The sequence below is a fragment of the Caretta caretta genome, chromosome 3 (genome assembly GCF_965140235.1).
Source record: "Caretta caretta isolate rCarCar2 chromosome 3, rCarCar1.hap1, whole genome shotgun sequence".
Classification (NCBI taxonomy): domain Eukaryota; kingdom Metazoa; phylum Chordata; order Testudines; family Cheloniidae; genus Caretta; species Caretta caretta.
In genome coordinates, this window is record NC_134208.1 from 4020020 (window position 1) to 4042554 (window position 22535).

The 22535-nt window shown below is 50.6% G+C and overlaps 1 protein-coding gene across 7 annotated transcripts in view; it reads right to left on the bottom strand.

The window, feature by feature from the left end:
• OTOF (otoferlin) overlaps positions 1-22535 on the bottom strand; it is a 198887-nt gene that overhangs the window by 152200 nt on the left and 24152 nt on the right. The window lies entirely within an intron of this gene.

Sequence of the window (22535 nt, forward strand, 5' to 3'; positions counted from 1 at the left end):
AGATATTCAGGCCAGTCGGTAAAGGCCTGTACTCTAAGAATTTAGGTGTATTCTTATCACTTAGCTAGTTATAGAGGTATAAAAGAAAGAAACGCTGGCAGACAGCAATTTTGAAAGGGCCTTCTCTTACTGTGACAGTCTGAGGTCCTGTTCTTAGATTAAGGCCTTTGGCTAAGCAGCAGAGGCAGCCATAAGCTGGGAAGCAAATGGTCACATCCTCACATTCCAAACTAGTCACATTGAAAGAAGGTGCTATTGGGCTGTTAGGATACAATCCTGTCCTGATAATGCCTATCGCCTCCAGAGAAAGGGAAGTGCCTAGAAGATGTAAAAGGAAACTTAGTTTGATAGCATCCTGTCTGGCAAGAACTCACTTATCAAGAACTGGGATGTGAAATCCTCACTTCTGTATTATTTTGTCATTATAGTTCCCACTTTGCTATTGTTTGTCTGTATAATCTCTGTCTGGTTCTGTGATTGTTTCTGTCTGCTGTATAATTAATTTTGCTGGGTGTAAACTAATTAAGGTGGTGGGATATACTTGGTTAAATAATCATGTTACAATATGTTAGGATTGGTTAGTTAAATTTCAGGAAAATGATTGGTTAAGGTATAGCTAAGCTGAACTCAAGTTTAACTATATAGTCTGCAGTCAATCAGGAACTGAGGGAATGGGTGTGTGTGTGGGTGTGTGGGTGGGGGAGATGGGAACAGGGAATGGGGGTGGGGAAATTGGAATCATGTTTTGCTAAAGGGGGAAATGGGAACAGGGAATGGGGGTGGGGAAATGGGAATCATGTTTTGCTAAGGGGGGAGATGGGAACAGGAAATGGGGGTGGGGAAATTGGAATCATGTTTTGCTAAGGGCAGGAATCGGGAACAGGGACACAGGTGTAAGGCTCTGTGTGTCAGAGCTGGGAAGGAGGATACTAAGGAAGGAAACTGGAATCATGCTTGCTGGAAGTTCACCCCAATAAACATCGAATTGTTTGCACCTTTGAACTTCGGGTATTGTTGCTCTCTGTTCATGCGAGAAGGACCAGGGAAGGAAGTGGGTGAAGGAATAAGCCCCCTAACATTGCTGAAGGCAGGGGCCAGGAGGAAAGAGCACGTCTGACCTTAGCAAAGCCGAATGAGTGGCTGCTGGCATTAAGACATCGCTGCAGGGGAAATCACAGGACGGAGAAGCCGATCATTAGGAGACAGGCTGACAGGCTGCTGCTGGAACTCATGCCTGTTCTGCACAAGCAGGAAAACCTGCTCCAGCGAGGATGTAAGAGCTAGTCAGAGGGATAGAAGCCACAGGCTTTGTAATTCACACTGATGCAAATGGACACTGCCGAGGTCTGAAAGGCCAGAGTTGGAGCTGCATAAGCCCCTTAGACCAATTTGCAAGGGATGTGTCATTCGCTTCATTTCTTTTTTTCAAAACAAAAGTTGCAATGTGGAAGGTTTTTTCCTTCCAAAATCATTCAGTCCTGAGCAACCCAACGCTAATATACCAGCATACAATGCCCAACCCTCATGACCAACCCTACAATAACAAACCTGTTTGCTTGTCCACATGATAAAGAAACATTCCATTTTCCAAGCTTCCAAGAGGTGGTTATAATCAGGAAGCGACAATTATTTTTAAAAATTCTGAAAAGAGACCTCACCAGCAATGTCCCTTCTATTTCTATGGGGAGATGAGCATTAAAGCTTTTGGGGAAACATTCGTGTTCTGCCACCACGGACGCAAGTCAGGAAAAAGAGACTGCACAGAGAAATAAACTTTAAAAGTTGATATTTAGATGGTGGAACTCACTGCCACCGAAAGTCGTTGAGGCCAAGAACTTAGCAAGATTCAAAGAGTGATTGGAGGTTTATGTGGTGTGACAGGGTCGGCCCAGATGGCTATAGGAGAGTAATAGAAGGCAGATATATTAGCCCCAGGCTAAGCAGTTCCCTTTTCCCTGGGTAAGGTAACAGGGAAGGTTCCAGAACAATCAGCAACCTTCTGGAGACAATTAAGACAGGCTGATTAGAACATCTGCAGCCAATCAAGAAGCTGCTAGAATCAATTAAGGCAGGCTAATCAGGGCACCTGGGTTTTAAAAAGGAGCTCACTTCAGTCTGTGGTGTGCATGTGAGGAGCTGGGAGCAAGAGGCGCGAGGAGCTGAGAGTGAGAACGCGGACTGTTGGAGGACTGAGGAGTACAAGCATTATCAGACACCAGGAGGAAGGTCCTATGGTGAGGATAAGGAAGGTGTTGGGAGGAGGCCATGGGGAAGTAGCCCAGGGAGTTGTAGCTGTTGCCCAGCTGTTCCAGGAGGCACTCTAGACAGCTGCATCCCACAGGGCCCTGGGCTGGAACCCGGAGTAGAGGGCGGGCCCGGGTTCCCCCCAAACCTCCCAACTCGTGGTCAGACACAGGAGGAGTCGACCTGGACTGTGGGTTCAGAAAAATGGCCAAGCTGAGGGCTGCTGTGAAGCTCCAAGGCGAGCAAATCTGCCAATAAGCACAAGACCCACCAAGGTAGAGAAGGAACTTTGTCACAGTGGCTAACAAGAATATTCAGATTTGTTACCATTAGTGATAACAAAACATTTGGAAAGGAGATTAAACCTTGTGCTGGCCAGGAGACAGGGTACTGGACTAGATGGACTGCGACTCTGGTCTCGTCTGGCAGTTCCTATGTGCCCATGGCTTTACCTATTGCATTGGCCAGGTCTACACTACTGCTTACATCAATGTAAGTTACGTTGCTCTGGGGGTGTGAAAAAATCGCTCCTTTGGGCGACGTAACTTACACTGCCTTACCCCGGTGTCTACACCGTGCTATTTCAGCAGGAAACGCTCTCCTGCCGTCATAGCTTCCATTTCTCTTTGAGGTGGATTAATTACATTGACGAGAGAGTGTGCTCCTGTCGACATAGCATGTCTTCACCAGATGCACTAAATTGATGCTGCCACATCGATTGCAGTGGTGCCGATTTAGCGGGTGAGTGAAGACAAGTCCATTCTCTCTCTCTACCCTGGCTCTCTTTGGAGCAGGTGCATTGCCCTCTGAAGTCTGCAACGAACCATCCCCACCTCTGGCACTATACAAATAAGACATATTTCATAAAATAATGAAATCTCGTAATCAAAACAGTTCCATGCTTTTATGATCTCATAGGAAATTATATTTTAATTGCAATAGATTCACATCAGTCACAATCTGTCCCCCAGGACAGAACTGTTCCATTAGCACAGTTTAATAAGACATCCCCTTTGCTAGATCATGCTTCACTGTCACCTGGTGAGCCAGTGTGTCTTTAATGCCAGGCTAACCACACTGTGCTTCTGACTGTATCCAGACTGCTCTGTGGTGCCTGGCAGCCAGAGAGGATTTTTACCAAATACAAATTGACAAATTGCTTCCATCTAGCTTTGCCAAGGAAAAAGCAGAGGGGACTGGTTGGGTTAAAGGATCAGGACTGGGGACACAAAACCCTTTGGCCTGCAGGGTCAGGTGGTTCAGAGCTGGCCCACATCACAGTGATCCTAGCTATACTAGCTCTTACAGGTGGAAAATACTTTTGGCGTCATCCTCAACAAGCTAATCAGTGGTGGAAATAGAAGAAAGGCTGCCCAATTAGAGTGGAACAAAACCATGGCTGACCAATCAAAGTGGAGCAAAGAAAAAGGACCAGCCAATCAGCAGAGCAAAAAACAAGCAAGCCAAACAGCAGAGTAAAACTGGATGGCGATTCAGAGTGGAATAAGGGAAAATCCAAGCGGAACACTGGTATGGTGCCCCCCACAAGAAGGAACCGAGGGCAACCAGCCCACTCACCAGCCCCTAGAAGCAAGCCTGCATATAGCTTTATCCAGATCTCATTGGTACAACTTCTAGAGTTTTACACCTGACAGGAAATGTCATGATTCCATTTTACCAATGGGCAACTGAGACATGCTTGGACACGGTCTCACAGCAGGTCAGCTGAGCAGGGGGTGGGACTAGATGACCTCCTGAGGTCCCTTCCAACCCTGATCTTCTATGATTCTGTGACATAGCTGAGAATAGAACCCAGGTGTCTGGACTTCCAGTCCAATGCCCTCCACCCACTGGGCCACACTGTTAGTGAGAGCAACCTGTCCATGTCCGGCAGGTGATTAGTCACTTATTTGACATGAGTTTAGTGGAGCTTGGTCCAGTTCCACTGTACACATAGAACTAATGGGCCTCTCTGTCAGCAGTCCCAGCAGAGAGGTCAACAGCTGCACGGGCCAAGGAGCCTGAACTTCCCTCTGTTGCTAGACGGGTTGTGGCACCCTGTGCATCAAAGCAACACCCTGGAACTGCCATATTCACCACTGTCATGTCAGTATGACAGGTTTTGTACAAAGGATGCCTTGTGAGGAAGCATTTTAAAGGTCTTGATCTGCTGAACATTACTATCCTGTTGGATTGTGTGTGCTGTCACTGGATGGGAAGTTATGAAGTTTTGCTCTGTGTGTGTTACTGAGACATGTTGTGAGGTTGGGAACACCCACAACCAGCCTTTCAGGTACAACCATGGGGCAGCCAGACATGCTGATGGCCCATTAAAGGGAATCCACCCTCCCAAGGCTATCCCAGGATCTGTATACAATGGAGACTTCTCAGAGGGGGCACGTAGACAAGGGAGACTGCTTAACTCACATCATAGCAAAGGCTCTTTCCAGCAAGCTGGAAGAAACCATAAAAGAGAAATGGCACCATTATTTAGCCTCACTCCCCTCACAACTCAACACCTGGAAACCTGTCTGGAGGGCAAAGATCTTGAACTGAGGAAGTGGTCCCAGGCTGGAGGAAAGTTCCAGCCTGTGTACTGAAGATCTATAACCTACTTGTACAATCTATCAGGGTGAGACATTGCTTGCTTCAAATCCTGTTTAGTTTATAGAACTTAGATTGTGCACTTATTTTTATTTTCTTTGGTAACCATCTCTATCCATTATGCCTTCCACCTATAATCCCTTAAAATCTATCTTTCTTTAGTTAATAAACCTGTCTTATATTTTGCCTAAAACAGTGTGTTTTGCTTGAAGTGCCGGGGGAACCTCTGCTCAGTGTACAAAAGCTGAGGGAGAGGGGTGTACAAAATCCACATTGAGGGAGGGGTGGACTGGGTAATAAACTTACACTGGTCAGGCCTCTGACCAGGGCAAGACAGTACAGCTCTGGGGTCCTAGGCTGGGGAGCTGGGGGGAACTGGCTGGAGTCTCTCTATTGTTGGTTCATGATTGGCTAGGAGAAGCATTCATGTAACTCAGCTGGGCATGTCCCTGCCTGTGGATGGCTGTGTGTGTGCAGTATCTGGAGAGGTTTGCAGCTTGTCACAATATCACAGTGTGAGAGAGTGCCCAGGTTTCTAAGCCAGAGGGCTCAGCAGTATACCAGTTCCAGATGCACCCCAGGAAAACCCATCACATGGATTTCCTAGGAGTAGGAGTGAGGGATGCTGGCAGAGAGCAGGGTGTTTGTGTGTGCATGCAACATAGGATGTGTCCTGCATCCCCCTTTAACGTTTGATCCTCTAGGGGATAACGTTTGATCCTCTAGCCTACTGTTGCTACCAGCCACTATTATTCTTTAGCCCTACACTGAACTCAAACGCCACTGTCAATCCATGCCCATCTCCTGTAGAATCATAGAATCATAGAATATCAGGGTTGGAAGGGACCCCAGAAGGTCATCTAGTCCAACCCCCTGCTCGAAGCAGGACCAATTCCCAGTTAAATCATCCCAGCCAGGGCTTTGTCAAGCCTGACCTTAAAAACCTCTAAGGAAGGAGATTCTACCACCTCCCTAGGTAACGCATTCCAGTGTTTCACCACCCTCTTAGTGAAAAAGTTTTTCCTAATATCCAATCTAAACCTCCCCCACTGCAACTTGAGACCATTACTCCTCGTTCTGTCATCTGCTACCATTGAGAACAGTCTAGAGCCATCCTCTTTGGAACCCCCTTTCAGGTAGTTGAAAGCAGCTATCAAATCCCCCCTCATTCTTCTCTTCTGCAGGCTAAACAATCCCAGCTCCCTCAGCCTCTCCTCATAACTCATGTGTTCTAGACCCCTAATCATTTTTGTTGCCCTTCGCTGGACTCTCTCCAATTTATCCACATCCTTCTTGTAGTGTGGGGCCCAAAACTGGACACAGTACTCCAGATGAGGCCTCACCAATGGCGAATAGAGGGGAACGATCACGTCCCTCGATCTGCTCGCTATGCCCCTACTTATACATCCCAAAATGCCATTGGCCTTCTTGGCAACAAGGGCACACTGCTGACTCATATCCAGCTTCTCGTCCACTGTCACCCCTAGGTCCTTTTCCGCAGAACTGCTGCCTAGCCATTCGGTCCCTAGTCTGTAGCTGTGCATGGGGTTCTTCCGTCCTAAGTGCAGGACCCTGCACTTATCCTTATTGAACCTCATCAGATTTCTTTTGGCCCAATCCTCCAATTTGTCTAGGTCCTTCTGTATCCTATCCCTCCCCTCCAGCGTATCTACCACTCCTCCCAGTTTAGTATCATCCGCAAATTTGCTGAGAGTGCAATCCACACCATCCTCCAGATCATTTATGAAGATATTGAACAAAACCGGCCCCAGGACCGACCCTTGGGGCACTCCACTTGATACCGGCTGCCAACTAGACATGGAGCCATTGATCACTACCCGTTGAGCCTGACAATCTAGCCAGCTTTCTACCCACCTTATAGTCCATTCATCCAGCCCATACTTCCTTAACTTGCTGACAAGAATACTGTGGGAGACCGTGTCAAAAGCTTTGCTAAAGTCAAGAAACAATACATCCACTGCTTTCCCTTCATCCACAGAACCAGTAATCTCATCATAAAAGGCGATTAGATTAGTCAGGCATGACCTTCCCTTGGTGAATCCATGCTGGCTGTTCCTGATCACCTTCCTCTCATGCAAGTGCTTCAGGATTGATTCTTTGAGGACCTGCTCCATGATTTTTCCAGGGACTGAGGTGAGGCTGACTGGCCTGTAGTTCCCAGGATCCTCCTTCTTCCCTTTTTTAAAGATTGGCACTACATTAGCCTTTTTCCAGTCATCCGGGACTTCCCCGGTTCGCCACGAGTTTTCAAAGATAATGGCCAATGGCTCTGCAATCACAGCCGCCAATTCCTTCAGCACTCTCGGATGCAACTCTCTGTGAACCAACAGAGAGCTGCGTCTCCCAAGGCTGTCGATCTGGGACCTCCGCCCAGCACAAAACTCCCCAAAAGCAATGAAGAGAGAGGGAGCAAAAGCCTTTTGTCTGGTACCTTGTCTGCTCTGGGAAGAGCCTGCACAGCAAACAGGTTGGAGAACTTCTGGAGGAGGTGGGTAATTGGGCTCCCACGCCTGGCAAAGCTACTAAAACACCAGGCTCCATTTTTCTCCCAAACTGTCTCATTCCGATTGGTGAGGCTCTCACAGAAGTGATTTCTTCCATGCTTTATTGATTTTCTCCCCCTTTTTTAAAGTTAATGGTTTAAAATGCCAGTGGGGCAGAACAAGGCCCCTTCGGACTGATGCACACACATATCGAGTCCGGGAGGCCTGTTAGCTAATGCCTGGCACTTGGCATCACCAGAGAGCCTTGGAAATACCAATGAATCAGCACAGCCTTTGACTATTACCTTTGACTATTACTCCCATTTTACGGAAGGAGAAGCAACTTGTCCCCAAGGTGAAATTCACCCCAGCACATGGCCCCGTGGGCTGAAGTGGGACTTATTCCAACAGTCACAACTAGGCCACGTGCTGGCGCTCCACCCAAGGGTGAATTTCACCCACAGGGGATCCGTGCCCTCATATCCAGCTGGGTCTGCCCCCCCCAGCCCCATGCCCACACTGCCTTCCCTACAGCTGAACTCACAAGCTGCCCTGCACTCACATCCAAGGTGATCAATTTCACTTTCACCCCTTTTTAAAGGAACAGAGACCCTCTGCCCTGCCCCGACAAAATGTGCAAACTACTTATCTGCACAACAGACCCACCAGCAAACCTGGTGCTTGTGCAAATGTTCCTGGCACCCCTCCAGAAGCTCCCTTGGCCCTTTGGCCCTTTAACACCTTTCACGGAGAGCTGGGGAGTGTTAAACCTCTCAGCAGCAGCAGGTAACAATGGGGTGGTTAGAAAGTGTAATTGGCTGTTTTCCTTAGCAGCCCTCCTTGGCATCAAGGCATTCATCTCCCTTTGCAGGCTTTGGGAAATAGTTCAAACTGAGGGTGAATTCGGATGCAGAGCTTGGGTGAAGCGGAAGGTCACTGCAGCAGCTTCCTCTTTGATGGCAGAAAGAACCCAACAGCGATTAGAAGAAGGTGCAGGTGGGAGCAGTTTTGCTCTGTTGTTTAATTGCCTTAGTGCTCGTTACCGTGCCTAAGCCACATGGAAAGGTTTTTACAAAGAGAAAGTCTCTGTAACCTTCTGTAGCTTTAACAATTCCCAAAGGCTGGGAAGGGACCCCCATTCCAGTAAGGCTATGCCAGAATAGTCCCTGTGTGAGAGTGTGGACACTCCAGTCTGGAATCAAATCACTTTTATTCTGGAGTCACTCGAGAGGAAATGCTTATTCTGGTATAGCTCTGCCAGTCAATTTCCCCATGTAGACAAGCCCTTGGCATTGAGTAGGGCCCTATCAAATTCACGGACCATGAAATCCGGTGTCCCCCGTGACATCTGGTCATTTGTGTGCTTTTACCCTGTGCTATACAGATTTCACGGGGGAGACCAGCGTTTCTCAAACTGGGGCTCCTGACCCAAAAGGGGGCTTCAGGGCGGTCACAAGGTTATTGTAGGCGGGGCATGTTAGTCCACCCTTACGTTTGCCTTCAGAGCTGGGCGGCCGGAGAGCAGTGGCTGTTGGCCGGGCCCCCAGCTCTGAAGGCAACATCCCGCTAGCAGCGCAGAAATAAGAGTGGCAATACCAGACCATGCCACCCTCGCTTCTGCTCTGCTGCTGGCAGCAGCCTCCGCTCTCTGGCCACCCAGCTCTGAAGGCAGCGCCCCGCCAGCAGCAGCCCCGAAGTGAGGGTGGCAACTCCATGACTCCCCTCTGATAAACTTGCAAACCCGTTCCCCCTCCCCCGCACAACCTCCTTTTGGGCCAGGACCCCTACAGTTACAACACCATGACTTTTCAGATTTAAATATCAGAAATCATGAAATTAACCATTTTTAAAACCCTATGACTGTGAAATTTACCAAAATGGACGGCGAATTTGGTCGGGCCTTAGTATTGAGCCATGCAACCTTCCTGCACTGGAAAGTCTCCCTGATCCCGGGCATACACTCCCCTCTCTCCACCCAACCGGCCGCATAATGAGCTGTGGGCACTGCAGGCTCACAGACATCGTCAGCAGCTGCATTGCATACAGCAAGCCCAGAGCCTTCCAGCTCCAAACACGCTAGGCCTGCCTTCACCGCAAAGCTGAGTTAGGGGCCAGGCTGGCGTTGAACCCCGTCCACACCCAAAACCCCTGAGCCCAAGCATGGTGGGTGCTTTTCACTGGAGTTGGCTAACACCATCACACGGGCAAGGCCCAGTGTGATTTCGCACCGCAGCCCCTCTCACGTGAGCTTGGCTCGCCTGAGAGGCGTTAACCCTGCCGTGAAGACATGGCCTAGGTTAGACTTCTCTGCCCGTGCCAGCTCCCTAGCTTTGGCTAGGATCGCGATAAGCTCGAGCATTCCCCTCTGTCCTTGCCCTGGGGCAGTTTATGGGCACAGGGGGCGGCGCTGAGTTTTGGTCCCCTTGGTGCTAGCAGCACGTGCATTTTCCAGCAGCCGTGTAACAACCAGCAGCTCCCCAGCTCCCCACAAGCCTCCATAAAGGACCGTCAGGGTTGCCTGGCAACCAGGAGGCCGAGGGAGCAGGGGGCCCAAAGGAAGCTGTGGATGCGTGAACAGAACCAGGCTGCTTGGATCTGCTCAGGCAGCTAATGGCCACCAGTCCTGGCCGCTCAGCAGGGCCAGCACAGTATGCCCCAGGGTTCGGGGCGGGGAGCACAGGAGAGAGAGTCGGCACCCGCAGGAAACGCTGCTTCCTCGTACAAGGGCGAGGGGTGAGGAGCGACGGGCCCCTGCAGGGCGCTGAGTTTCTGCACCACCAGGCAAAGCCAGGGAGAGCTGAGGAGGTTCAGACTCAGGCAGGATTGGGCCTGCAGTAACTCTGGCCATGGCCCATACCAGAGCTTCAGGAGGGGTGTACAAAACAGCAGTTAGGGGTGATCCATGCACCTTCCACTCCCGGCTTCTGGCAGTGAGAGATTTAGGGTTGCCTCAAGCCTGGGGTTACATCCCTGACCGCTTTGGCTAATAGCCATCGATGAATCTACCCTCCGTAAAATTATCCAGTTCTTTTTTGAACCCAGTTATATCTTTGGCCTTCACAACATCCGCTGGCAATGAGTTCCACAGGTTGCCTGGGAGTTGAGTGAAAAAGGACGACTGAGTGTTTGCACTAAACCTGCTGCCTGTTAGTTTAATCAGGTGACCCCTGGTTTCTCTATTGTGGGAAAGGGTAAATAACACTTCTCTAGTCATGTTTCCCAGACCATTCACGATAGTATAGATGTCTATCATAGCCCCCCTTAGTTGTCTCTTTTCCAAGCTGAACAGCCCTCTGGTGCTGGCCAGCCAGAGCCAGGAAACTTGGCCAGATGGGCCCCAGGTCTGATCTAATCTAGCAACTACATTCCTAGGAGGTAAAAACTTGTATCCACTGTGTGTCCTGCTATTGTCTCTTGTCTTATACTTAGACTGTTAGCTCTTTGGGGCAGACCCTGGAGTTTTCTTCTGTATTTGTACAGTGCCTGGCACAGTGGGGTCCTGGCCCTTGCCTGGGGCTCCTAGATGCTACCTCAATCCAAATAATACATAATAAGTATGTGTTGCTCTCCCTGCTCTGAAGACAATTCACAGGGAGTTCAAGTGTTTCTGGGGCCGTGTTTTAACCGTCCAGCTGTAGGATTCTGCCCGGCAGGGTGAGAAACCGAAGCTGGGTCAGATAGGCCGGATGGCAAAGCCATCCCGTTATCTGCCACACCTGTCTCATTCCAGCCCAAATGCAGATTGTACACGAAGAAAACAGATGCGGTGCAGCCCCACGGTGTCTGAAATGCCACGGTGGCCAGGCCTGCTCTCGGTATAGTTAGAGCGAAGGAAGACGAAATACTCATCCCAGCAGAGGAGGGGAAAGCAAATGATTCCACCCCCACCACTTCAATCTCATCACATTTAATTTCATCTGTAGCAAGGAAGTTGCTAATCAGCATCTCAGTGATAGCACAGCCCCAGATCTGCACAAACCTTGGCTCTGCAGGAGCCCGTCCCTTCATCCATCTGAAATGCCAGACGAGGACGCTCTGTGGGAGCCCCATTAAAGGTGACTGTCTGGTTTATTAGCTCTCCATCAGCAGAAATTGTTTGTATTCTCATTAGTTAGTCAATTGCACAAAATGAATCAAAGCAAAAACGCCTGGAGGGGAGGTTCCCAGCAGGCAGCTTCATTCCTTTCTTTCCCTTCCTAGACATTCTGGGGGGCTGGTGGAAATGAAGGGGGTGATGAGACTGGGAATAGCCAGGCATGGGGGCCCGCGGGCAGTGAGTAACCTCCCCTCCCCTCATCCTGCTCCACTGGCCCCCTTGTTCCGGACTTCCGGCACACCGCTCTGTCAATGGATGGGGAGACTTTGGCAAACCGGTAAAGTGCCTGAAACCACTATGGCTTATTGCTAAAAGCAGCCAAGTCAGCAGGCTGTAAATTAGCCAAGTCAGCAGGCTTAGCTTAACCAAGGCAGGAGGGGAGGGGTTTTTTTTGGGTGCAACAGAGAGGGCAGCTTGACCCCTGTCCTTCCTGATAAGAATCGTGTTGAAGTGGCTGATACATGCATCTTAGAAGAGCAGGATGTGCCCCAGGAATGTCTATTGGGGCCTCAAGGCTGCAAACTCTGAAAAAACCCACCCCTGGTTAATCGATAATCAGAAGGAACCTCTCACTTGACCATTGAAACTGCTTACTTAACAAGTTTGCTTTAAGGGACACGTCATTCTATTACTAATGTATAAATAAGGGGGGAAAGTTTGAGGTTGCGGGACTCTTCAGGCCTGGACTCTCCCTCTGGATGCATCTTGTGTTCCCCACTGGCAGTGCCTGCCCCTGTGCCACTCGAGAGCCACACTCAGCTTCGGTAATTATCAAGGGCTGGGGCTGTTTTACTAACCTGTTGCGGACGTGTGTGTAAGTGCTCGAGACTAAGCAAAGTTTAGCTTTAAGTGAAAGCCCTCTTGGGTTGTCCTGTTTGTGCCAGGATGGCCGTGTCTCCCCGATTTATTTCCTGACCCCACCTCGCACAGAATAAACATTACCAAGAGCTTTGGGTTGGAAGAACCCCGGGTAACACCAGTGCCCCTCAATCCTGACCCGCAGCCCCCAGCCCTTTTCCCCCAGTGCTGGGCTCCCCCTGAAGCTCTGTTTTGATGCCCTCAATCTTGACCTGCAGTGTCCCTGTCTCTGCTATTCCCATGTTGCCCCCTCCCCAGCTCTGATTGACCCTATTTTTAACCCTAATGTGCCCTTTGTCTGACCCTCATCTATTGCCTCATTAATCCTCACGCCACATGAGCTCCCCACAGTGATTCCATAGCGCCTGGCTGAGGTCGGGGTTCTAGCCCCGTCACTCTCTGATTTCTAAAGTCAAACCCCAGAACAGGACAGGGGGAATCGGACCCTCTCCCACCTGGCGAGGCTTTGGGGTGAGATGAGGACTCCAGCTGGCCACACTTTACACATGGAAAGATGACCTCCTGAGGTCCCTTCCAACCCTGATATTCTACGATTCTATGATTGCACCTTTCCCTACAGAGCCCCCTAGCCTGCAAGTAGGACCAGAAACTCTTAGGATTTAAAGTGACAGTGTGTAATTTTTACAGATTTCAATGCACCACAGCTCTTCACATGATAGGTAGCCAAGCATTGCACCATTCCGTACTGCCCTAGGCAGCCTCAGTTTCCCCAGCAACCAGGAGGAGGGTCCCCAGCCAGTGATGGCCTGCATCCCGTTTGACTTCCGTTTTTCCATCAGCCGATTAAGCAACACGGAACGCGAGGTCATGGCCTCCTGCTCTGAGCAGATTTCCTGCTAGTTGGAATTAGTGTTCACAAATGCTATGCAATCCTAGACGTTTAGAGTTAGGCTGCAGTTCTAGGACACAGCCCACAGTATGGGACAGTCCACGGCTTCTCCACCCCAGGAGCATCCCAGAGCAGGAACTGGGGCTTAGGGAGACATAATTTCCCCTCTGCTGCCCCCTTTGTGCCATACAGGGTAGTGCCGCTGGCTTTCACCAGCATGTACTCCAGATCCCTGCAGTGACTAGCAAACGAGGGGGCGGAGCCAAGGCTCCTCCTGTCCCCGCCCACCTATCCCAGCTGGCACACAGCTCTCACAGGTGCCTGGACCCAAGATCTGATTAACCCACACAGAGACAGGCGTGTGTGGGGAGGAAAGGTTCCTATTCCCTGAGGTGAGCATGTAGTCCTAACTAGCCCTTAGTGTTGGACGGCCATATTTGCCAAAGCCTCTTTATCCACTGCTCACTGCAGCCTCTGAAGAGACCCAATGGATGGGTGCAAACTCCTCCGTCTCCTGGCTTGGCAGCCAAGCTCTGCCTGGCTCTCCAGAAAGTCTTGTCTCTTTGCAGATTAAGCTCCTCAGGGAAAGGCTTTCACCTCTCCATACATTTGAAAAGCATTATGTCCCGTCCCAGGCCTATGCAAACATCAGAGCAGAGGCCACAAGAGAACAGTCAGGTTCCCCTTTCCCATTTCTTTCCCTGACTTGCTGTGCCCCCTTGGGCATGTTACTTCACTTCCCTGCACTCAGTGTACCCATCTGTACCAGGCGGATTGTGGGACTCACTTAAAGTTTGTGAAATGCTTTCAGGAGAGAGACAGATGGACTGCAAAGAAAAGGTGCTACACGAAAGCAAAGCTGTCTAATCACGCTGCATTCCTACGGCCCCTTTAATCGAAGGACTCTCTGCCTGAACGCAAACCTCTCAAGCATCCCTTCCTACAGAGAATTTTAGATCCAAGTGAGTCTAAACACACCCTAACCCTGAAGAATGTTCTCTTCTGATCGAGAGGTGTGGCAGATAATGCTACTGCAGTGACTCTTCCTGCCCAGGCTACGGAGTGGACTGAATGACCCACGAGGTCTTCTCAAGTTGTAAACTGCTGTTATATCGATGGGTGCTCTTCTGTTATTATTTACGTTACAGGCCCAGACATGCTAGGCACTGTACATACAAGAGACATGCCACACAGAGCTAATCTGACTAGACAAGACAGTCAAAGGGTGGGAGGAAAGGCTTATTATCCCAATTTTACCAAGGGGAAACTGAGGCACAGAGATAGCCCAAGGTGACCCAGAGCTCCAGAGTCTAAATCTAGGGCTTTAACCACAGCAGTCTTCCCCTCTGCCAGTCGCATTGGATAGACCAAAGCAGCCCTGTTTACACACAGGAAGACCCAGAGGCTTATCTTTCCTGAGCTTCAAAGAGACACAGGTTTTGCATAATTTATTAAGAAATGAATAGCAACAACAAAATATAAAACTTCAGAGCAACCGAAGTACAGGCTGGGAGTGAATTTGAGGGGGATTTTAAGAAGTAGCAGGACAAATTAATTCCTGATTAGCTGTCCTCGTTCAAGGGGGGCATCCGGACCCTTTAGTGTCTTGCAGACTGAATGCAATTATCTTTACTTGTTAATCATCCTGGGCTCTGAGCTGAAATGCTGAGCATCATTCTCTCATCTTAATGCACCGGACTTTACGTGAGACGCAGGATGCAAATGCTGACGCTCTAGGGGGAAGAGACTAAGCTACGGGTGCTGGATGGCAAAGAACTTTCCAGCTTTGTTCTATGCAGGGTCCTTGCTATTTCATTTTTTGGGTGTCTGGTTCATAAATAATCAGCGCTGCATATGGAGGTTTGAAAAGAAGGCAGATAGTGCCAGATACGCTGAAACAAGAGGCTGGTTTGCCCCCACCCAAAGTCATGCCTTGAATGTTCAGAGAATCCTAGAAGTCAGAGAGGGACTCGAAGGCTTGGCTCGTTCAGTGAGTGGATCTGCCATCTCAGCCACGACCTTGGGGTTTTTGCTGCACTTGGCCCTTGCAGTTCATTTCCCAGAAGTTTTAAGTCAGGACTGAGGCCATCGGCAGAGCCACGTGTGGAACGCGGCAGCCGTGACTGCCTGGCCTGGACTTGGCGCTAGCCAGCATCTATCTTTCCCTCTTATAGTGAGGGTTACACTTAAATGCTACTCACGAGACCAAGCAAGTGTAACGCTGACAGACCCCGGTCGTCAGCAGGCAGGATCAAACCTGGGACCTCTGGAGCTAAATGCATGAGCCTCTAGTGCATGAGCTAAAAGCCACATGGCCTTAGCTAAGGCTGTAGCAGACTCAATCTCTCTCTCTCTAAGTGGTCTTCATGCCACTAGCTGGAAGTGCCACATCCAGGAAGTGTGTGGGTTACACAAGCAAGCAGCATGTTTCCCAAGTACCTGATCCAACATCCCAGCCTCCCTCTCCTCTCTTGGCATATGCATCTCCTCTATAAACGCCCAGTCTCTCTTAGTTCCTGAACCCAACGCCTTCCCACCCAGCTGCCCTTCCTCGCTGCAGTGCCCCAGCTCGCCCCCATCCGGCGCTGAGCATGACGGGAGAGCTGCCCAGCGGAGGTCGGCTGAGCACACAGCCTGGTTGCTGAACTGGGCGCTGGGCCCTTCTCCAGCCGCGACCAAAGGCAGAAGGGACGCCAGCCATTAACACTCTCCCCTTCCACGCAGGCGGCTGACGGGAAAGCCGGTTTGTCATCCCGGGTGACAGTGTTCTCGCCGTACTGACCGGCCCCGGGGACAGGCCAGTGCCAAGGAACGGCCTTGTCATTAAACGTGCCTCACCCCTCCAGCACCAGGCTGGAGAATCAGTCCCAGGCTTATACAGCGGGGAGAGGACCAGCTGGTGCACAAACAGCATGCCCAGAGATTTTCCTTCCAAGTACTGAGCGCCCCCTGTAACAGTCCTCTTTGGCGTGGGAGAGGGTATTGCAGCGATGCTTACAGAGGCGGAGCTACATACGTTGCGGGAGCCAGATGGGATGAAATCAGAGGGCCCCCAGGACAGTGCACGGGAACGGCGAGCCCCGGGCCTGGCAGAACACAAGAGCTTGAGGACAGATTGGTTTTGTACTGGGGGAGAGTACAGTGGTGAGCATCAGGAAGGGAAGGCGCTGCCTGGAACAGGAAATCATGCTTCGTGTGTGCTCCTTGTCAGTGGTCCCTGGCAGGGTATCTGAGATGTTACATAGACCTTCTGTGCTACAACCCTTACATAACGTTCTCCTCCCCTGCACTGCAGGCTGCAAGGGTGTGAGCTGGCTCAGGCTGCTAGACCCAACTGCTCTTCATTCACTATTGCCAATAGCAAGTTTCCTTTGGCTTCCCTGGCAGTACGGATTCATTTTCTATGTGCCAGGAATAGCTTCCCCCTCCAAATCCCTGCCAAGCCTTGCAGCGCTAATGAGACGTGTAGACAGGTCAGGAGAGCATTTTCTCCTCTACCCATTGTTTGATGTGACATACAAAGCAGGATAATGACTGCCTATGACATTAGCCAGCTCAGAATGACATTCATTCGCCAGTACATACACAGCCCAGTGTGATAAGTCTAAACCTCCCCCACTGCAACTTGAGACCATTACTCCTCGTTCTGTCATCTGCTACCATTGAGAACAGTCTAGAGCCATCCTCTTTTAACTTCCACTTTTTAAAGGATGCCTTTTTGCCTCTCACTGCTTCTTTTACTTTGTTGTTTAGCCAGGGTGGCTCTTTTTCGGTTCTCTTACGATGTTTTTTAAATTGGGGCATACATTGAAGTTGAGCCTCTATTATGGTGTCTTTAAAAAGTTTCCACGCAGCTTGCAGAGATTTCACTTTTGGCGCTGTTCCCTTTAATTTCTATTTAACTAACCTCATTTTTGTGTAGTTTCCCTTTCTGAAATTAAATGCTTCAGCGCTGGGCCGCTGTGGTGTTTTTCCTGCCACAGGGATATTAAATTTAATTATATTATGGTCACTATTACCAAGCGGTCCAGCTATATTCACCTCTTGGACCAGATCCTGTGCTCCACTTAGGACTAAATCAAGAATTAAATGAAAGAGTGTGAAGTGCTCAGAAACTAAGGTAATGGTGGCCATGAAATTTTACCTACAATAGACAGATGGAATGTAAGCAGTGCTTCAGTGCTTTGCAGTCTCAAAGTGCTTGGCGTTAAAATAATCCTCCCAGCGTGCGGTAGGAATAATAACAAACACTTTGTACAGCACTTTTCCTCTGCAGGTCACAAAGCGATTTGTAAAGATGAGGAGGGACCATCAACCCCATTTCTGCAGTGGTGGAAGTCAAGGCACAGAAAGGGTTACGTGCTTTACCAACTGGCTTCAGAATCCCTACTCAGTCCAGTAGCCCGCAATAAAGTAAAGCTGAGAATTCTCTGTCAAAATGGTTTGTGACTCTCCCAACGCTGAAATTTTCTGCAAAAAAATGACAATTTTACTGAAATTTTTCTGTTGGGGAAAACTGAAATCAACTGTTTTGTTTTGTGTTGGGTCTGTTCAACCTTAATCTGTGGCTGAGCTGCCACGGTGCCTTATGGGAGTTTTAGTTCAGGCATCTCCTTCCCCTATTCACACTGAGGGCCTGGGCTTCCTGACTGGACTACATCTCCCATGATGCATCAGGGAGGCTATAGTGCATCATGGGAGATATAGTCCAGCTCATGGGAAGAAAGAGGGCAGGAGATACCTGAACTACAGCTCCCAGGAGGCTTTGTGATGGTTCAGGCAGACACAGTTTAACCCTGAACTGAGCCAAAACATTGAATCAAAATTTTTCATTCCGTGCAAAGAACAATTTGGGACAAAACCAAACATGGAAATATTGGAATTTCCAGTGGGACAGAAAGTCTGATTTTTGATCAGCTCTACAGTTAAGTATGATTATCCCTGTTTGACAGATGGGGAAAAGGCACAGAGCAACTTTTCCGAATTCGGGGTAGAGGCAGAGTGAGCCGATGTCAGACCCCAGGCGTTCCTGACTCCTGGTCCCACGCGTCTCTCAACACTGATGGTTCTTGCAGGAGTGGCCTATTCAGGAGAGCCCTGATGTAGCTGCTCTTTATAAAATTCCTCATCTGGGCTGGTGTACGGTTACCTCACCAGAAGGAGGAGCAGTCTGGCTCGATGACTCGAAGGGGGGAATTTTTATCCTCTCCCATGGTGCCATCTCCTGGCTTTTCCATGGCTGGACAGAGCTTTGTGGGTTCTTTCAAAGCAGGGCTTCCCAGGCTAACCTAGAAAGGAGGCAGACCCAACCCAACGCAAACCATTCTGGGTGGCTATTTATGCCTAGTACCGGCTGGGCAATCAGAGAGCCCTGGGATCTCTGCAGGTCTATCTGGACCACAGAGCTGTCGCTGTGTACCAGTGATCATGGGGCTGGAGGGATCAACTGATGAGCTGCTGAATTCATGGTCTCAAGTTGCAGTGGGGGAGGTTTAGGTTGGATATTAGGAAAAACTTTTTCACTAGGAGGGTGGTGAAACACTGGAATGCGTTGCCTAGGGAGGTGGTGGAATCTCCTTCCTTAGAAGTTTTTAAGGTCAGGCTTGATAAAGCCCTGGCTGGGATGATTTAATTGGGTATGGATCCTGCTTTTGAGCAGGGGGTTGGACTAGATGACCTCCTGAGGTCCCTTCCAACCCTGATATTCTATGATTCTATGATTCATCTAGCTGGGCTGAATGACAGCTCCAGCAGGGACAGGGGGAGAGAGGGTAACCTGGAAGGTGTGAACATCGTGGAGCGGGGAGGTTTGTGTGATCCAAGGGGTTAGAGCCCGGGCTGTTGGGACAACCTTGCAGCCCAGCCCTGGTCCAGAAAAGCCCTTCAATACCCGCTTAGCTTAAGAAGCCACTGGGCCTAGCATGTGCTTAAAGGCTAAGCACATGCGACACGTGCTGTGCTGGATTGGGGCCAGCATACACAGCACTTTCCGGCCTCAGGGCCATCATGAGCACATGGATGAACACCAGGGACAACTTCCTCGGGATGGGAGCTGCCAGGCTGTGGGATCGTTCTCCCAGAACGGGAGAGACGTTAAAAGCTAGGCTGGAGTAAACCACTGGGGTAACAGAGCAGAGGGGCAACCGGATGCTGTAGAGCCAGAGATTTTCGATCCCCGACCTGTAGGAAGACAGGTTACTTCAGATCTGGTCCTTGCACCTAACCGAGGTTGGAAGGGTGAAATTCACCCCTGTGCACAGGGGCGCCAGAAGGCCAGAGAAACCCCCTGAACCTGCTGACGTGAGACCCCAGCTCCCATGCACACAGACGGACAGACAGACTCTTCCACAAGCACGTCCATCCTCTGTACTGCAGCACCCTCGGGCTGCTGGGGCCGGCCAGGTCAGAGCAGGGTGGCGGCTGGCCACACTGTGCTCCGTGGCCAGTGCTCAAAGAGGACTAGCAGCGGGACCCGGCGCCGCTGGGCACCGAAGCCTGTCACACGGTCAGAGGTCAGCGGCTCCGGGCCATGCTGTCCTTGTCAGAGACCGGGCGCCACTGCAGTGGCTAATAACACCCAAAACCAGGCAGGTGGGGAGAGCCCATCCAGTGGGTCTGAAACCCCAGCCCTGCTCCCAGCCCTTCTGTGAGAGCCTGCTGGGGAAGAGTCATTCCGGGGGCTCTGTGGACCAGCAAATGCCCCATGCCACTAGGCCTGGTGCAGCCATTTACCACCTGTTTCTCAGTCTCCCCAGGTAATCGCTCCCTCCCAGCAAACTATTTAACCGTAAGCCAGTGGGGGGGGCCACCCTGTACCTCAGTTCCTCCCGCTCCCTCTCCCCACAGGGCACGGCAGCCAAGTCCTGCTGATGATTCAGCTCCCTAGAGACCTACTCACCTCCCAGCTCTTGGACCCTCCCGCCCTCTCTTCCACCACTACCCTCCTGCCTCCTCTCACCCTGCGGGGACGCGCTGGGGACTCTGATTGTCCCCAGCCTGGCATTCTGGACCAGATCTAGGGAAGGGAGGCCAGCGACACGGGGGACACACACACCGCCGACACGGGAAGGTTTCCAGTCATGGTGGGGTAGGACTCTGCTCCAGACAGGAGATCCGAACTCCCTGATGCCTCCTTGAGCCCTAGAGAAGTCCTCCCGTCCCTGCAGCTGATCCTACTCAGCTACCAAACGACACAGCGCTTGTCCCCCAGTGAGCAGCTCCAGAGGATGTATCCATGCCCCCGGACTGCTTGAAATCCCTCTGCCCCCGATCCTGCATATGCCAAGTCCCTAGAGCATCACCCACACGCCGTAGCTGGAGGATGAGTGTGTGTGTGGAGCTGGCGGATTACGTGGCTCAGGCTCTTTATGTGCATGCGTGAAAGTCCCCCAAGCCCTGCTCTTTCTCCTCCTCCATCGGCAGTCCATGATGGACGGATCTGAATAAATAACGAGGGAGAGGAAGGGCTCAAGGAGAGAGCTCACTTGGAGACGGAAGGCAGGGCAGAGCTAAGCCACAGCTGTGCTATTCACACGGTCCCCCCGCCAGTTCCCAGCTACGCTTCCTCCTGCAAGTGTCTCTTTCCTTCAGGAACGCCCTGCCTCAAGCGTCTTCTGTGTCCCCGTATGGATTTCTATTGCTCCCATCATCATCCTAGCAGAGGAGCCAAGCACAAGTCCAAGGCCCGGTCCGCATGCAGAATCACTCCAGTTTAATTACAGGTGTGATTGAGTTACACTGGTGCAACGTTAAACCGATTTAAAATTGACAAATTCACAGGCACAAGCTAAGCAGATACAACCAGTCTGACACCAATATGAGAGCGTCCACACAGGGGTCCGCACCAATTTAGGTTAAATGGATGCAAACTGTGTGTGTAGACACTCTCCGAGTGACACCCTTTTTGTACCATTCTCCGCTTCTCCTGAGCGAGGGGCTCCACAATCTTCTCACCTTGGAGCGTGACCTCCGCCAGCCTGGTCGGCACTTGGATGGGCGACCTCCCAGGAGCACCCGTGGTGCTGCTGTAAGCGGTGTTAGACACTAGATGGCGCTCCTCCTTCTGAGTCAGTGAGCCAATGCCCAAGGGTGCTGCTAGGGGGCGCTGTGATGTGGGAGGCATCTTTGATGGGCTGAGTCCAAGACCGTCCTAAAGTCATGTCGTCATTCAGGATCCCATGAGTCTGTATCCAGGAGCTGAGGGGTTACACGCTAGCGCCCCGGCTAAATTCCATTTTGGGACATTGCAATTTACCTCCGAACTCTCGTCCTGTCATTTCTATTGGGAACGGTGTTGTTCTTCTCTTCCTGGCCTAAACCGCTATGCAGTGGGATTCCTCCTCCAAACTCACTTCTTTCCGCTAGCTTCCCGTCGGTACCTTCCCCCCAGCCTCCCCTCCAGACACCTTCTGCCCACACTATTACAATCAAAGGAAATAACTAGATGTGTATGTAACATCCCCCCACCCCTGGCCTGGCACAGATCGTCAGAGGATTTGAATTCCAGCACCATCAGAACTGGAACCAAAGGGTTAAGTCCATTAGCTGATAACAGTAGTAGGCCATTATCCCCTATATGGACTAACTGCTAGATGGGGCCATGACACACATTGTGGAGGGATATTACACCATACATGACAATAAGCTTTTCTCGCCATCTTTCTCCTTTAGGGTCCTTGGCCTTCCACAGCCCATTCCTGACTCTTGCCTATTTCTATCCTTTGCTGTCTTATAATCTATTTGAGATCAGAAGAGTCTCAGAGCTGAGGTTTGGCACTCGGGGTGGGTCTGTACAGCGCCATGCACACCTATGGCCCTATATGAAACTAATAAGTACTGTTGTGCACTGTTGGACAGCTGCCCTGTCCCACCTCAGAGGGGGCAGCATCTCTGTGGTGGGGGAAAGGATCCCTGTATTTCATTTGCAGAACATTTGGGGATGAGGGCTGCTCCATTAATGCACATTATCAGCATTGTAATAAATGGCCTCATTTCAGATCCACGGAAATTTGCATCCCATTAATCCGAATGGCTTCCCCACAATGATTCTGCTTTAAGAGTGGTATTTTTGGACTTCATCCCCTTCTACCGTAGTGACTTCATTTTGTTAAACCAGCCAGCCCCTGCCTGTGAAGGGGCTGCCCTCTGAGCATCTCCCCTAGACTTGGAAAGGGAGAGGGTGGCTACCACAGATCCACCTGACCAAAGAGGGAGTGTTGCCTGACGATTACAAGCAGGGGTTGTTACCTAGTAACTACTCAGTTCTTGTCCCAGTCCTGCCACTGACTCCCTGCGTGACCTTGGGCAAATCACTTAACCATGCTCTGCACCTCAATCTGAAATGTGGGGATTAGCTCACCGCACGGGCATGTGGTAGGCT